The sequence below is a fragment of the Schistocerca gregaria genome, chromosome X (assembly GCF_023897955.1).
Source record: "Schistocerca gregaria isolate iqSchGreg1 chromosome X, iqSchGreg1.2, whole genome shotgun sequence".
NCBI classification, from domain to species: Eukaryota; Metazoa; Arthropoda; class Insecta; order Orthoptera; family Acrididae; genus Schistocerca; species Schistocerca gregaria.
Genome location: NC_064931.1, coordinates 133,791,055 through 133,806,899, shown reverse-complemented (window position 1 = coordinate 133,806,899; position 15,845 = coordinate 133,791,055). Strand labels below are relative to the sequence as shown.

The following is a 15,845-nucleotide window of genomic DNA, read 5'->3' as shown; positions in this document are numbered from 1 at the left end:
GACTGATGACCTTAGCAGTTAAGTCCCATAAGGTTTCACACACATTTAATCATTTGAAACGAGACTACTTTTTATTGCCATCGCAATAGTGTTTTTTTTTCTTTAATAGATAGCCGCTTATAAGCGGCGCACACGTCTTCAGGCCACGAGTGCCTTACCGGGACCATCCGACTGCAGTGTCATCCTCAGTGGAGGATGCGGATTGGAGGGGCGTGAGGTCAGTACACCGCTCTCCCGGTCGTTATGATGGTATTCTTGACCGAAGCCGCTACTATTCGGTCGAGTAGCTCCTGAATTGCCATCACTATGCTGAGTGCACCCTGAAAAATGGTAACAGCGCATGGCAGCCTGGATGGTCACCCATCCAAGTGCCGACCACGCCCGACAGCGCTTAACTTCGGTGATCTCACGTGAACCGGCGTATCCACTGCGGCAAGGCCGTTGCCCTTACAAGCGGTGGACTGACGTTAAACACAGCTATTACACTGAAAATGTTTCCCACAGAACGGGGTCCGCTAGTCGAAACAGTTGGTCATGGCAGGGGCAGTGCCGCTGCAGCCGCACTTTTAGACAAACAACACGTTCTCAGGATAGCATGGATCCATCCCTAAGGTGATGAGAGGGAGGGATGATGGGTAGTAGCAAGGGAGCAATAAATGTAAATGTCTTGTGATTAGGACCTCCCGTCGAGTAGGCCGTTCGCCGGGTGCAAGTCTTTCGATTTGACGCCACTTTGGCGACTTGTGCGTCGATGGGGATGAAATGATGATGATGATTAGAACAAAACAACACTCAGTCCCTGAGCGGAGAAAAACCTCCGACTCAGCCGGCAATCGAACCCGAGCTCTTAGGGTGCACATTCTGTTGCGCTGACCACTCAGCTACGGGCGGCAGACGGAAGGCAGGTAAGACTGGCTCTAAGGTGGTTACTTTTTGACTGCACACTGAAGAGACCACACACGCAGCTGCCGCCCCTCTCTCCTGGAGTGATCTTTTGGGGGTCAGTTTTTGTGGTAATTGTGTTATTATGATTTTTCTCTATTCCCAGTTCATGTGAAGCATTAAGTGTGCTGGGTTTTTCACGACAATGTCGATGTGTAATTAGAACAGTGTAGCATTTCCCATTGTGTTAGCGTGTATTGGCTTTTCTAACACTTCAGTGATGGTCTGCTGCCCTATACCTCCTTACTATGTATCAGTGTATAGCATACTCTGCAGCTATTCCAAGGGGGCCTCTTAGGGGGAGTGGAATAGGTTGAAGTTGTCAAGAAGTAAAAAGAGCAACGTTTATTTGTAATTCAAGCACCAGGGCTGCAGGATGAATGTCGAGCAATGCTGCGGGCGGCGTCTGTAGTGAACTCCGACATTAGACAGTGATAGACACAGTCCTCAGATATATTCTTACATGTGATACACTTATTAAATTTCTGTCTGTCCAACACCAACATCTCGTCAGTTGAACACATTTCAGGCCAAAAATATAGTACCTTCCACTCCAGACGTTTTCCCACCAGTTCACAAGTGGAGAAGGGAGATTTCTTTTGACTTGTAGGTCAAGACCTCATCGTATGTAGCGTTTATTTTGAGTACATCGAGTGTTATAGTTGTTTTTTTCCCATCATGATAACACCAGTTGCATGACACCTTTAATTTTTGGGTGGTATTGCGAATTTAGGCTCTCCTTGAGTGGCGTTATGCATATAGATGTGTAATTAGTCCCAAAATTTATGATTACTTACTTCATTAGGACCGATCTTAACTTCCGTTCCCCAGTCAAAAAAAAATAAAGCGCACTAACCTAACCTTTCTCTCCTGCAGCTGGACAGTCTGCCTGTATAGGGTCTCAGACGTTGTGTCTCCTGACCTTCATTGCTTACATTTTCCGCCCTCACAATCATATTCCACACATCAAGACGCTTCATTCGAACCCAAACTCGACAAGATAATGTCAATGTTGTATGAATTCATGTAAATGATATGCAAATAACAAGTAAGTGCACCGTGGTTGAAATACTCGAGGCTGGCGTACACACATACATTCCACAAACGATGGTTACAGGAGCCTTTAGTTCGAGAGAGGCAGGCTGCACGCCAGGGGGCCGGTCCCTTCAGAGGACGAGCCAGCCTATCTATGTTGGCCGGTGACCGCCCATAGAGCAGACAGCGGTTGCCCGAGTGAAAGGAGGAATGAACCTGTGTTCGGCTTAAAAGTAAATTCCGCTACATTGTGTAGGAGTGGCCAGCCTATGCATTCTTTACACATAGCATGCAGTTTCAGAGATTTTCACAGGGAGACAGCAAACGCCAAACGCCGATACTACAGGTTTCCGGATTGGTCGCCTTAAACGAAACGTCGTTCTCCCATTTTAGAAGAGCAATGCTGATTGACGATATTTCTGACACCTTGAGCTGAAGGAGTAATGGAAGAGACCAAAAGATCTACCCCTTCACGTCTGGCGTGGAGAGGGGCCGTTCTGTTGTCGCTCTTGGAGCAAGAACACGTAACGATAGCGTGCGCGCTCATACGTGTACTCAAAGAGCGAGGGACAAGTCTCTCCTCAGTACTTCACTGGGAGAGCACCTCTGTCGAGAGTGAAACGAAGTGCGACTCTATATTGAGTCCTTGCGATTAAGCATTGTGTTTGCCGCCACACTTATTGTGCGGTGTGAACGGACAGAGTTATAGTTAAACGCCTGCGAGCGAATTTTGAGTGGCATTGTGGTGGACTGGTTATCCGACCGATGGAGCACGCCAATAGTTAGACTAGGGGTGAATAGGAGTCCTTGACTTCATCAAGGCATAGGGAGAGTTTGATTGGGAAAGGTCAATCCTGATAGAACGAGAGTTATCTTATTTGTCAGCAGCGAGCAGCGCAGACAGCAGTCACAGCAGCTTACGATATTGTGCCCTCCAGCTATTGCGAGCCCCCATATTTCCTCCACAACACTACCCTTCACTGCATTTCACACGCGACAGCCTCGACCGTTCCTAGCAACATTCTAATGGATAATTATTCAAGTTTAGTAGGTGGTGCTCTCAGCCATTCTGCCAAGTCAATAACAATCTTAAACTTTGTATAGAAATTTCATTAGCGAATCCTATCCTTGAGAGGTAACTTCACATTCCGAAAAGAACCACGATATAACTTGTTCAATTCATAACTAAAAGTGCCATTGTGATTTCTCAGAATATTTGTAAATTATATAATAATTTTCGTTAGTTTTTCTTACACTAACTAGCACTATTCCAGTACCCAAGTATCCCACTAGTTACGTAAGAAATTTTGTGAATTTTTTTGTCATTTCCTTACAGCGGACGACTCCAGAAGATATTTATTGCTGAAAGTTTTTCAGGCATTTCTCTTTAGAACGTTAGGAGCGTCTGTCTGACGTCTGTAGTAGTGTGGGGGTGGAAATTGCCTCTTGCAGGAGCCACAGGGTAAAGGGTACATCTGAGATCAATCCCACACTCACTAGGGGCTGCATCTTAGAAATATGCAAACTCGTTCATCCTTGGGAACTAGTTCAATAGTGATAGATCTTTTTTGGGAACCTTTCATTTTGACTCGTACACCGTTCATTTGTGCTTGATATATGGTTCTTATGAAAAACTGAAGATGGGAGGCGCCAAGAGGAGGTACTTGCCCCGCCGCTGGAGTACAGAGTTTTTATTCGTTACAGAATTCTCACACACTTGTAATTTTCGTGGTTCTGCAGAACCTCTCGCGTAGCCAACTGTAGCGTTATGTGGCTGATCGCTGTGCAATAACATAAGGTGGCGCACGAAAAACCGGCCCCAAGTGCAGACTGCTCGCCAATTACGCACGGTTTGTTCACCACTACGAGCAGAATAGATAAACATGTAATAATTAGGCAGTGAAGAAACAACAAATAAGCTAATGCAAAGAACAACTTCGAAACAACAGATGACGATTGGTGGGCGACAATGAGCAGTCTAGTACTTGAGGCCTATTTTTCTTGCTCCGCCCTGTACCACTGGAATCATATTGTAGAAGTTATTATATTCTCTTTACAAAATGTGACACCAGGCAGTCGATTATGGAGCGTGGGCTTCATTCGGTTGTAAGTCGGTCTGCCTCTCATAACAATGAACTCTTTTACGTTGGATCAAAAAAAGACGGGAAATGGTCACTCGTGGGTGCCCTGCCGACTTCCTTTGCATGTCTAATAACAAAAATATCTTGCTTTTTTACAAGTATTTCTTCTGCTGTTTAACGAAATACTGAACTATGCTGATACGCCGGTTTGTTACCTGAAAATATGAAAGTATTACATACCACGTAATTTATATGTAATTTACATAATTATAAAGTACATTTTAACCACCGGTCATGGAAGCTGAACAGAATACGAAAAGAACCAAAAGTTCAGAGTACAAACAAGGTTTGCCACGCGGTATTAGCCGAGCGGTCTCAGGCGCTGCTGTCAAGGACTGTGCGGCTGGTCCCGGCGGAGGTTCGAGTCCTCCCTCGGGCATGTGTGTGTGTGTGTGTGTGTGTGTGTGTGTGTGTGTGTGTGTGTTCATCCTTAGAATAATTTAGGTTAAGTAGTGTGTAAGCTTAGGGATTGATGACCTTAGCAGTTAAGTCCTATAAGATTTCACACACATTTGAACAACAAAAAAGGTTTGAAACAGACCTAGAATGGGCGTGCGCAGCGAACGAAACGAACAACAGGGTACTGAACTATGAGCAGTCGGCATTGGAAATGCGACGAGTGGCCACCCGAAGAAGGACGAGTCCACCCGACCGATACCGAGACCGAGACAGGGACGGGAACGGGACCGAGGCTGGAACGAGACCGGCCGATGTGCCGCTGCGAGAGCGAGACCAACCGTTTCCCGTTCCCGGGAACGAATAAGTAGAAAGCCACGACCGAAGTGAACTATGAAAGACCGTTCCTTTGAATTCGTTCCGCGCTCGTTCAGTTCGTCTTGGTGAACTGCTTCTTTGGACCCGCTAGTTCGCGAACGACCCATCTCTAGTGCATTTGGGCTTTCCGTCCAGAAGGACAGGGGTTCGAGTCCCAGATAGGGGACCCCCATTTTGAATTTCCTGTCAACTCCCAGGTGGAGGGACGTCATCAAAGTCTTGGGACAAAGAAATTTCTGACATTTACGAAATTCCCACCATTTTTAGAATTTCCCACCAATAGGACGGGTGGTGGAGGGGGACGAGTGGGGAGGAAGTGGGCACCCACGTTCTGGCTGTGGAAAACCTATAACGTCATCAGGAGGTGGAGGGATTAATTTTAATAATTAATTTGATTACAGTTTCATCACAAAATTTGCGTCGAAGTGCAATTGCCCTACCAGTGGCCTGCCCATGAGAGACAAAGATCGCGAGTTTGTGTCTCAGTCCGGCACACAGTTTTCATCTACCAGGAAATTTCCTATCAGCACACACTCCGCTGAAGACTGAAAATTTCATTCAGGTTTGGTGTTATATGATGGTGTTCTCGATTACTCTGGAACGCAGAAAACACTTGAAATAATTCGCTGAGGAGATTGAAACCAGAAATGGGAACTGCCACAACATAGAATACGTGAGAATAAGACGGAAGTTCCCGAGTTACATGCCAGCCGCCGCAAGATCAGGAATTCTCGTCTTGCACAAAGCCAAGAAACAATCGATGCCTTCTATGCACGATAGCAGTGGAAATACTATCGACAGCACGGCTGCTGAAGCAGAGTTACTAAACACAGCCTTCCGAATTTCCTTCACTGAAGAAGACGAAGTAAATACGGGTAACTTAGAAGCAGATATACTCGGAGTAGTGAAGCAACTTAAATCACTCAATAAAAGCTTCCGGGTCAGACTGTATACCAATTAGGTTCCTTTCAGAGTACGCTGACACAACAGCTCCATACTTCACAATCATATACAACCGCTCGCTAGACGGAAGATCCGTACCCGAAGACTGGAAGCCGGCCGCGGTGGTCTAGCGGTTCTAGGCGCGCAGTCTGGAACCGCGCGACCGCTACGGTCGCAGGTTGGAATCCTGCCTCGGGCTTGGATGTGTGTGATGTCCTTAGCTTAGTTAGGTTTAAGTAGTTCTAAGTTCTAGGGGACTGATGACCACAGATGTTTAATCCCATAGTGCTCAGAGCCATTTGAACCATTTTTTGAAGCCTGGAAAGTTGCAAAGGTCACAAAAATATTCAAGAAAGGTAGTATGAGTAATCCGCTAAATTACAGAACCATATCATAAAAGTCAACATGTAGCAGGATTTTGGGTCACATATTTTATTCGAACATTATGAATTACCTCGAATAGAACGGTCTATTGACACATAGCCAACACCGATTTAGAAAAAATCGTTCTTATGAAACACACTTTGCTCTCACACACTGTTGAGTGCTATTTACAAGGGATTTCAAATTTATTACGTATTTCTAGATTTCAAGAAGGATTTTGACACAGTACCACACAAGTAGCTTGTAGTGAAATTGCGTGCTTATGGGATATCGTATTAGTTATGTGGATTCTCGATTCGCTGTTACAGAGGTCACAGTTCGTAGTTGTTGTTGTTGTTGTCTTCAGTCCTGAGACTGGTTTGATGCAGCTCTCCATGCTACTCTATCCTGTGCAAGCTGCTTCATCTCCCAGTACATACTGCAACCTACATCCTTCTGAATCTGCTTAGTGTACTCATCTCTCGGTCTCCCTCTACGATTTTTACCCTCCACGCTGCCCTCCAATGCTAAATTTGTGATCCCTTGATGCCTCAAAACATGTCCTACCAACCGATCCCTTCTTCTAGTCAAGTTGTGCCACAAACTTCTCTTCTCCCCAATCCTATTCAATACCTCCTCATTAGTTACGTGATCTATCCACCTTATCTTCAGTATTCTTCTGTAGCACCACATTTCGAAAGCTTCTATTCTCTTCTTGTCCAAACTAGTTATCGTCCATGTTTCACTTCCATACATGGCTACACTCCAAACAAATACTTTCAGAAACGACTTCCTGATACATAAATCTATATTCGATGTTAACAAATTTCTCTTCTTCAGAAACGCTTTCCTTGCCATTGTCAGTCTACATTTTATATCCTCTCTACTTCGACCATCATCAGTTATTTTACTTCCTAAATAGCAAAACTCCTTTACTACTTTAAGTGTCTCATTTCCTAATCTAATTCCCTCAGCATCACCCGATTTAATTTGACTACATTCCATTATCCTCGTTTTGCTTTTGTTAATGTTCATCTTATATCCTCCTTTCAAGACACTGTCCATTCCGTTCAACTGCTCTTCCAAGTCCTTTGCCGTCTCTGACAGAATTACAATGTCATCGGCGAACCTCAAAGTTTTTACTTCGTCTCCATGAATTTTAATACCTACTCCAAATTTTTCTTTTGTTTCCTTTACTGCTTGCTCAATATACAGATTGAATAACATCGGGGAGAGGCTACAACCCTGTCTCACTCCTTTCCCAACCACTGCTTCCCTTTCATGCCCCACGACTCTTATGACTGCCATCTGGTTTCTGTACAAATTATAAATAGCCTTTCGCTCCCTGTATTTTACCCCTGCCACCTTTAGAATTTGAAAAAGAGTATTCCAGTCAACATTGTCAAAAGCTTTCTCTAAGTTACAAATGCTAGAAATGTAGGTTTGCCTTTTCTTAATCTTTCTTCTAAGATAAGTCGTAAGGTCAGTATTGCCTCACGTGTTCCAACATTTCGACGGAATCCAAACTGATCCTTCTCGAGGTCTGCATCTACCAGTTTTTCCATTCGTCTGTAAAGAATTCGCGTTAGTATTTTGCAGCCGTGGCTTATTAAACTGATAATTAGGTAATTTTCACATCTGTCAGCACCTGCTTTCTTTGGGATTGGAATTATTATATTCTTCTTGAAGTCTGAGGGTATTTCGCCTGCCTCATACATCTTGCTCACCAGCTGGTAGAGTTTTGTCAGGACTGGTTGTCCCAAGGCCGTCAGTAGTTCTAATGGAATGTTGTCTACTTCGGGGGCCTTGACGGAAATTAATCGGGTGAAACAGAAGTGATTTCTGGCGTTCCACAAGGTAGTGTTGCAAGTGCTCTGCTGTTCCTTATCTGTATAAATGGTTTAGGAGACAATCTGAGCAGTCGTCTAAGGCTGTTTCCAGATGATGCTGAAGTTTATCGTCTACTAAAGTCATCAGAAGATCAAAACAAACTGCAAAATGATTTAGAAAAGATATCTGAATGGTGCGAGAGTTGGCAGTTGACACTAAATAAGTGTGAGGTCATCCACATGAGTGTTAAAAAGACTCTGTTAAACTTCGGTTACACTATAACTCAGTCACATACTGTATAAAGGCCTTAATTTCACCTGAACGCCTAGGAATTACAATTACAAACGACTTAAATTAGAAAGAACACATAGAAAGTGTTGTGGAGAAGGAAAAAAAGAGACTGCGTTTTATTGGCAAAACACTTAGAAAACGTAACAGATCTATGAAAGACGCAGGCTAGGTGCCTTGCGGAGTATGACGCAGATGTAGATACACTACGCTTGTCCGTTTTTTTCAGTACTGCTGCGCGGTCTGGGATCTTTAGTAAATAGTATTAACAGAGTACATCGAGAGAGTTCAAAGAAGAGCAGCACGTTTTGCCATACGTGAAGTGGGGGAGAGTGTGTAACTCACATGAGAAAGGGTTTGTGGTGGACATCATTATAACAAGGCGTTTTTCGTTCCGGCGGAGTCTTCTCACGAAATTTCAGCCACCAACTCTCTCCTCAGAATGCTAAAAAATATTTTTTTGACACCAACCGACATAGGCAAAAACGAGCATCATAACAAAACAAATGAAATCTGAACTCGCAGGGAAAGATATAAGTTTTCGTTTTTACCGCGCACTATTTGACATTAGAATAATAGGGAATTATTTGTGAAGGTGGTTCGATGAACCCTCCGCCAGAGGATCTGCAGAGTAACTATGTAGACGTAGAAGGGAAAATTCACCTGCCTGGAGGACAGAGTAAGAGAACAACAAAATACTGAAGCAAGAAATCCCGGTGGCGAGATGATTGGGACATTTAGGCAGTGTATATTCAATCAGCCAGTGGATAGTAAGGTAGACGGACAATAAAACGCCGGTGATGAATAGGGTCGCAGGTTCGAATCCTGCCTCGGGTATAAATGTGTGTGATGTCCTTATGTTAGTTAGATTTAATTAGTTCTAAGTTCTAGGCGACTCATGACCTCAGAAGTTAAGTCGCATAGTGCTCAGAGCCATTTGAACCATTTTTGAACATCTCTGTTTTCCGAATGAGATTTTCACTCTGCAACGGAGTGTGCGCTGATATGAAACTTCCTGGCAGATTAAAACTGTGTGCCCGACCGAGACTCGAACTCGGGACCTTTGCCTTTCGCGGGCAAGTGCTCTACCATCTGAGCTACCGAAGCACGACTCACGCCCGGTACTCACAGCTTTACTTCTGCCAGTATCCGTCTCCTACCTTCCAAACTTTACAGAAGCTCGCAGGAGAGCTTCTGTAGAAGTATCACACAGTTGCTGCGGGAACGCGGACGGGAATTTCTGGAGGCAAGTGACGTTCTTTTCGAGGAGCGCTGTTCAGGAAAATTAGAGAACCGGCAGTTGAGGCTGACTACCAGACGATTTTACTACCGCCAACGTACATTTCGCGTAAGGACCACTGGTCGTGCGGTAGCGTTCTCGCTTCCCACTCCCGGGTTCCCGGGTTCGGTTCCCAGCGGGGTTTGGGATTTTCTCTGCCTCGTGATGGCTGGGTGTTGTGTGATGTCCTTAGGTTGGTTGGGTTTAAGTAGTTCTAAGTTCTAGGGGACTGATGACCATAGATGTTAAGTCCCATAGTGCTCAGAGCCATTTTTTTGAGCGTGTCTAGATAGTCTTTTTTCATTCGCTCTAATTGCGAGTGGAACAGGAAAGGAAATAACTAGTAGTGGTACAGGGTATCTTCCGCCTCTCACCATACGGTCGCTTGCGGAGTACGTACGTAGATGTAGATGGGATGCGGGAGTGTCTCCAGCAGTCCTGACTGTACGACACGTGAAGTAGTGATGCCTTACAAGATACACCAGAAAAGCGCCCATTTGCTGTGCTGTACCTTTACCGTCTATGAAGTCCTTCCACCGTCAGTACGAGCTTTGCTCATCTTGCACAACTATGTCGGATGCACAACAGCTAACCGCGATGTCCACTATGGATTTCCATAACATCCACATCGGTGGTCAAGTGCCTTCTGGGATCCAGCAGTGTCCATGACGATGGCGCGGAACGTTCAGTTTATAATGCCCAATGGCACGGCTCCTTACTTAGGTGTCGTTTTCTTCGGGAATAAATTGTTACTGACAGCGTTTGACGTCGCGTAATCGTAAAGCGTTCAACCTGATGCTCACGATCAACAGCCGTGCGTGCTCGCAACGAGATAGCGGCCTCAGAAACCGTTTCAGTGCACACACGGCGGCATTGTAGCGTAGTACTATTTTCAGAGCCAACCAGCATGCACGTAGGCAGAAGAAACCAACTAGTGTTTGGTTATTTCGTTTATGGATATCTATAAAGAAACGCAATAGGAGGTTTTGGTCTCTTTTTGATTATAGATTTAAGAGAAGTTGAGTGGAAATTCTTTGTTTCCGAATGAACGTACAGTTGTTGGACAGTAATACAACAGCGTTAACATTAACTGTTCTTCTTTTCCAGATACCTCATGCACTCTGATCTGAATTAACAACACAGAACCGGTCACAGGATACTGTGTAAAACAGAATGTTTATAAATCCGTGTGGGAACTCTTGCACGTGCCGATATCCAAAGAAGAAAGGTGGCTGGAAAATGAACTGGGATTTGAAAAGCATTCTATGAGATTAGGACAGTGAAATCCCATAACCGAAGGAGGAAGTTCACTTAACAGTAGAAGAAAGGTTTTCGCTCATTTCCTTACAGACAATGCTGGCGAAGTGGCATGGTATGACAAATGAAACTAATTCTGGTTGGTAACAATCGAAGTCAAAACTGAATCAATTTATTAGTAAACCATTGAAATATGTGCATTTTTGTAATTGATGGCAGTTATACGACAAGGTAGTGGTTACAGTGGACAGGTAAAAGAATGTATTTCAAACAGGAGGTTTTGGTCTCTTTTTGATTATAGATTTAAGAGAAGTTGAGTGGAAATTCTTTGTTTCCGAATGAACGTACAGTTGTTGGACAGTAATACAACAGCGTTAACATTAACTGTTCTTCTTTTCCAGATACCTCATGCACTCTGATCTGAATTAACAACACAGAACCGGTCACAGGATACTGTGTAAAACAGAATGTTTATAAATCCGTGTGGGAACTCTTGCACGTGCCGATATCCAAAGAAGAAAGGTGGCTGGAAAATGAACTGGGATTTGAAAAGCATTCTATGAGATTAGGACAGTGAAATCCCATAACCGAAGGAGGAAGTTCACTTAACAGTAGAAGAAAGGTTTTCGCTCATTTCCTTACAGACAATGCTGGCGAAGTGGCATGGTATGACAAATGAAACTAATTCTGGTTGGTAACAATCGAAGTCAAAACTGAATCAATTTATTAGTAAACCATTGAAATATGTGCATTTTTGTAATTGATGGCAGTTATACGACAAGGTAGTGGTTACAGTGGACAGGTAAAAGAATGTATTTCAAACTCTTATTGTTAACTGAAGGTTTATTTACTCTGGTGTAAAGGCTGTCGCTAGGGAGTAAAGCATTTGCTGCATAGCGCTATTTCAAGTGTTAAATGGCAACATTCGAGCAAAAACGCCATCTCTAGAACAGAAGCACAAAATGGTTTAATAGTGGTGTTTATGTATATCATTTCTACCCTGATTTTGTTTCGTAGCAAAACCCTCACAAAAAATTGCATACACTTGAAGCCATGCAGCTCTCTTAATCCTATTATGACACTCCTTACGAGATGTTTCCCATATTTCAGAGTAATTTTTCACCCATTCAATGAGCAAGCACTGTGCAAGCTCGTGGTGGATCCATAATGGTGTAGGCTGTGTTTACGTGGAATGGACTGGGTCCTCTGGTATCTTAATCGATCACTGACTAGAAATGGTTATGGTCGACTACTGGGAAACCGTTTGCAGCCATTCATGGACCTATGGAATTTTAATGGATGACAATGCATCCTGCCACTGGGCCACAATTGTTCGCGAATGGTTTGAAGAACATTGTAACGTTAGGCATATTTAGGCGTGCTAATCCGGCTGCTCGTTATTGACAAGAGGTGAATTTGCTTGTGCAGCTGAACGCTATGGACATCCCCGGGGTCGTCAAAGTACTGCAGCCGGTGCAGAGGAAGCGACCAATGCTGGCGACCCAAGTTGCGGGCACAAAGGCTCCACCGAAAGTGGGGAAGCCGGTTGGAGTGGCCGAGCGGTTTTAGGCGCTTCAGTCTGCAACCGCGCGACCGCTACCGTCGCAGGTTAGAATCCTGCCTCGGGCATGGCTGTGTATGATGTCCTTAGGTTAGTTAGATTTAAGTAGTTCTAAATTCTAGGGGGCTGATGACCTCAGGTGTTAAGTCCCATAGTGCTCAAAGCCCTTAGAACCATTTGATTCAAAAGTGGGGAAAGTTCAGTTTGGACGACGCGTCGATTGCTTAGGACTACCAGCTATGCTCCCAACAATGTCGTGCTTTGAGAAAAACTGAAAAGTGTCCATTTACAGTTCTCTGAGATTCTACAATAACTCACATCAAATGTTAATGCAAATCTGAGTACATCGGCGATCTCAGAAAAAATGAGGCGCATCCAGTGGCGCAATAATATCTCAATATTTTTAAAACTACAGGAGTCAGTACTTCACCGTGAATAAATATATACTCAACGAGCCCCTGAATTAACAATTTTTATACGTTTCATGCGATTTAAACTAACGATATCTCAATTGATAGCATTGCACTATAGCTATTATCTCTGAAAGCTACATACCGGTATCTTCTTCTTCTTCTTCTTTCGAATAACCCATTTGGAGGGTACGATGAATCAACTTTGGCTACTCTTCATTGTATTAGATTTCCTCAGTTTCCAAATTTCCTTCATCCTTTTAGAGTGTTGTTCCCTTTCTTCTTGAGTCCACTTTCGTCTAGTTATTTTCTTTCTCTCCTGAAATTCTGCCTTTTGAACTGCCTTTCTGAAATGTGTTCTGTTTTCTATTGTGTCTATTGTAACTCCAGCATTTTCAATGTCCTTTTCAGTCTCTATGAACCATTCTGGCTTGGATTTGTAGCTATTGAGTAATGTGAATATCCGCTTGGTTAGTCTGTTGTTATCCATTCTGAATATATGTCCAAAAAACTGTAGTCTCCTCTTCCTCATTACATCAGTTAGTTTCTCCGTTTTCAGATATAGCTCTCTGTTTGGTCTTAACCTGTATTCAGCATTATCGTTTCTTTTAGCTCCCAGTATTTTCCTTAAAATTCTTCTTTCGACCTTCTCTAGTTTCTCAAGATCTCCATTTCTTGTTAGTTTAAGTGTTTCTGCCGCATAGAGAGCTTCAGGTCTGGCCATTGTTTGGTAGTGTCTTTATTTCGTTTTCCAGGACAAGGTTTTTTTATTATAAACGTTTTTGGTCATATGAAACACTCGTTCCATTTTGTGCACTCTAGTTTCTATAGCTATCTTTTCTATGGCATTGTATGTAATCCACTCTCCTAGGTATTTAAAGGAATCTGTTTTGTGTTTTGTGTTGTTGTCAACTGCAATATTTTGAGGAGCATCACAGATGTTTGTCAAAGCCGGCCGCGGTGGTCTCGCGGTTCTAGGCGCTCAGTCCGGAACCGCGCGACTGCTACGGTCGCAGGTTCGAATTCTGCCTCGGGCATGGATGTGTGTGATGTCCTTAGGTTAGTTAGGTTTAATTAGTTCTAAGTTCTAGGCGACTGATGACCACAGATGTTTAGTCGCATAGTGCTCAGAGCCATTTGAACCATTTGTTTGTCATAAACTTTGTTTTTTCATTGTATATTTGTAGTCCTATTTTGGCTGCTTGTTTTTGTAGTTCTCTTATTCGTTCTTGGCCATTTTGTTTCTTGATTTTTTTGGGTCCTTTATATCTTATTTATCGCGCAAATGTTTGTCAAAACATTTACAAAGCAAATGAACACACCATCCGTGCCTCATATTTTGTCATACTTATGTTTTTATTTAATGAACAGTTTACTATTTTGTTAGTAACTATGTAAATGTTGATTTCTAGTGCCATTAAAAACCTGTGCTATTCGAAAGCGGTTAATCGCACGTGTTACCGGACATGACAATTTAAAAGAGAACCAAAACACGGTTCTGTCACGAAGGCATACATAATTGTTTAAACAAAATTTAACGACAATTCGTTGTCGTTAAAGGGAGTGCATTTTGCACAAGAATACTAGCTTATTTGTTTACGAAAAGCCATTATTCATAATTATTGTGAATGATCTGAATGTAACCGAATATTTGTAACATTTCTTTACTTAAATATTGTAGTAACATTTTACTTCAGTCTGGGAAGTTGTCATGTTGAATCAAATCATATCTATAGCACATAAGAACGATTTATATGTGGTGGTGATGACCTTAAGCCAATGGCAAAGCAGAGAGTAGCGGAACACTACTGGAGTCAAGTGGAGACTGGGTCTTTTCGAGTGAAGAGCTCAAAGGAGCAATTCTGAGACATTCACGCAAGTTTTGGAGGGAGGCAGACCTGCCTGTGGGAACGAGTGGTATTCGGTTGTGGAGGTGATTGATTGTGGGAGGTGAGCGTCTGCTAATATACTTTAACTTCTGAAAGGGATTGTATTTCTAGAGGTTTGAATGTGTCCCAGTGTCGGACTCTTTTTGCGCTTGGTTTACAAAACTGAAAATAGACAGAGTATGAGTTGTTATTCTCTGTATCGCCTGTGTTAATTTGTAAATTATCATGTTGAACTCTCAACTACACTCCTGGAAATTGAAAGAAGAACACCGTGAACTCATTGTCCCAGGAAGGGGAAACTTTATTGACACATTCCTGGGGTCAGATACATCACATGATCACACTGACAGAACCACAGGCACATAGACACAGGCAACAGAGCATGCACAATGTCGGCACTAGTACAGTGTATATCCATCTTTCGGAACAATGCAGGCTGCTATTCTCCCATGGAGACGATCGTAGAGATGCGGGATGTAGTCCTGTGGAACGGCTTGCCATGCCATTTCCACCTGGCGCCTCAGTTGGACCAGCGTTCGTGCTGGACGTGCAGACCGCGTGAGACGACGCTTCATCCAGTCCCAAACATGCTCAATGGGGGACAGATCCGGAGATCTTGCTGGCCAGGGCAGTTGACTTACACCTTCTACAGCACGTTGGGTGGCACGGGATACATGCGGACGTGCGTTGTCCTGTTGGAACAGCAAGTTCCCTTGCCGGTCTAGGAATGGTAGAACGATGGGTTCGATGACGGTTTGGATGTACCGTGCACTATTCAGTGTCCCCTCGACGATCACCAGAGGTGTACGGCCAGTGTAGGAGATCGCTCCCCACACCATGATGCCGGGTGTTGGCCCTGTGTGCCTCGGTCGTATGCAGTCCTGATTGTGGCGCTCACCTGCACGGCGCCAAACACGCATACGACCATCTTTGGCACCAAGGCAGAAGCGACTCTCATCACTGAAGACGACACGTCTCCATTCGTCCCTCCATTCACGCCTGTCGCGACACCACTGGAGGCGGGCTGCACGATGTTGGGGCGTGAGCGGAAAACGGCGTAACGGTGTGCGGGACCGTAGCCCAGCTTCATGGAGACGGTTTCGAATGGTCCTCGCCGATACCCCAGGAGCAACA

The 15,845-nt window shown here is 43.9% G+C and overlaps 1 pseudogene; it reads right to left on the bottom strand.

Annotated features, from left to right (window-relative positions):
• Window positions 1-328: 328 nt before the first annotated feature.
• LOC126300034 (5S ribosomal RNA) lies at window positions 329-446 on the bottom strand (annotated as a pseudogene).
• Window positions 447-15,845: the final 15,399 nt, after the last annotated feature.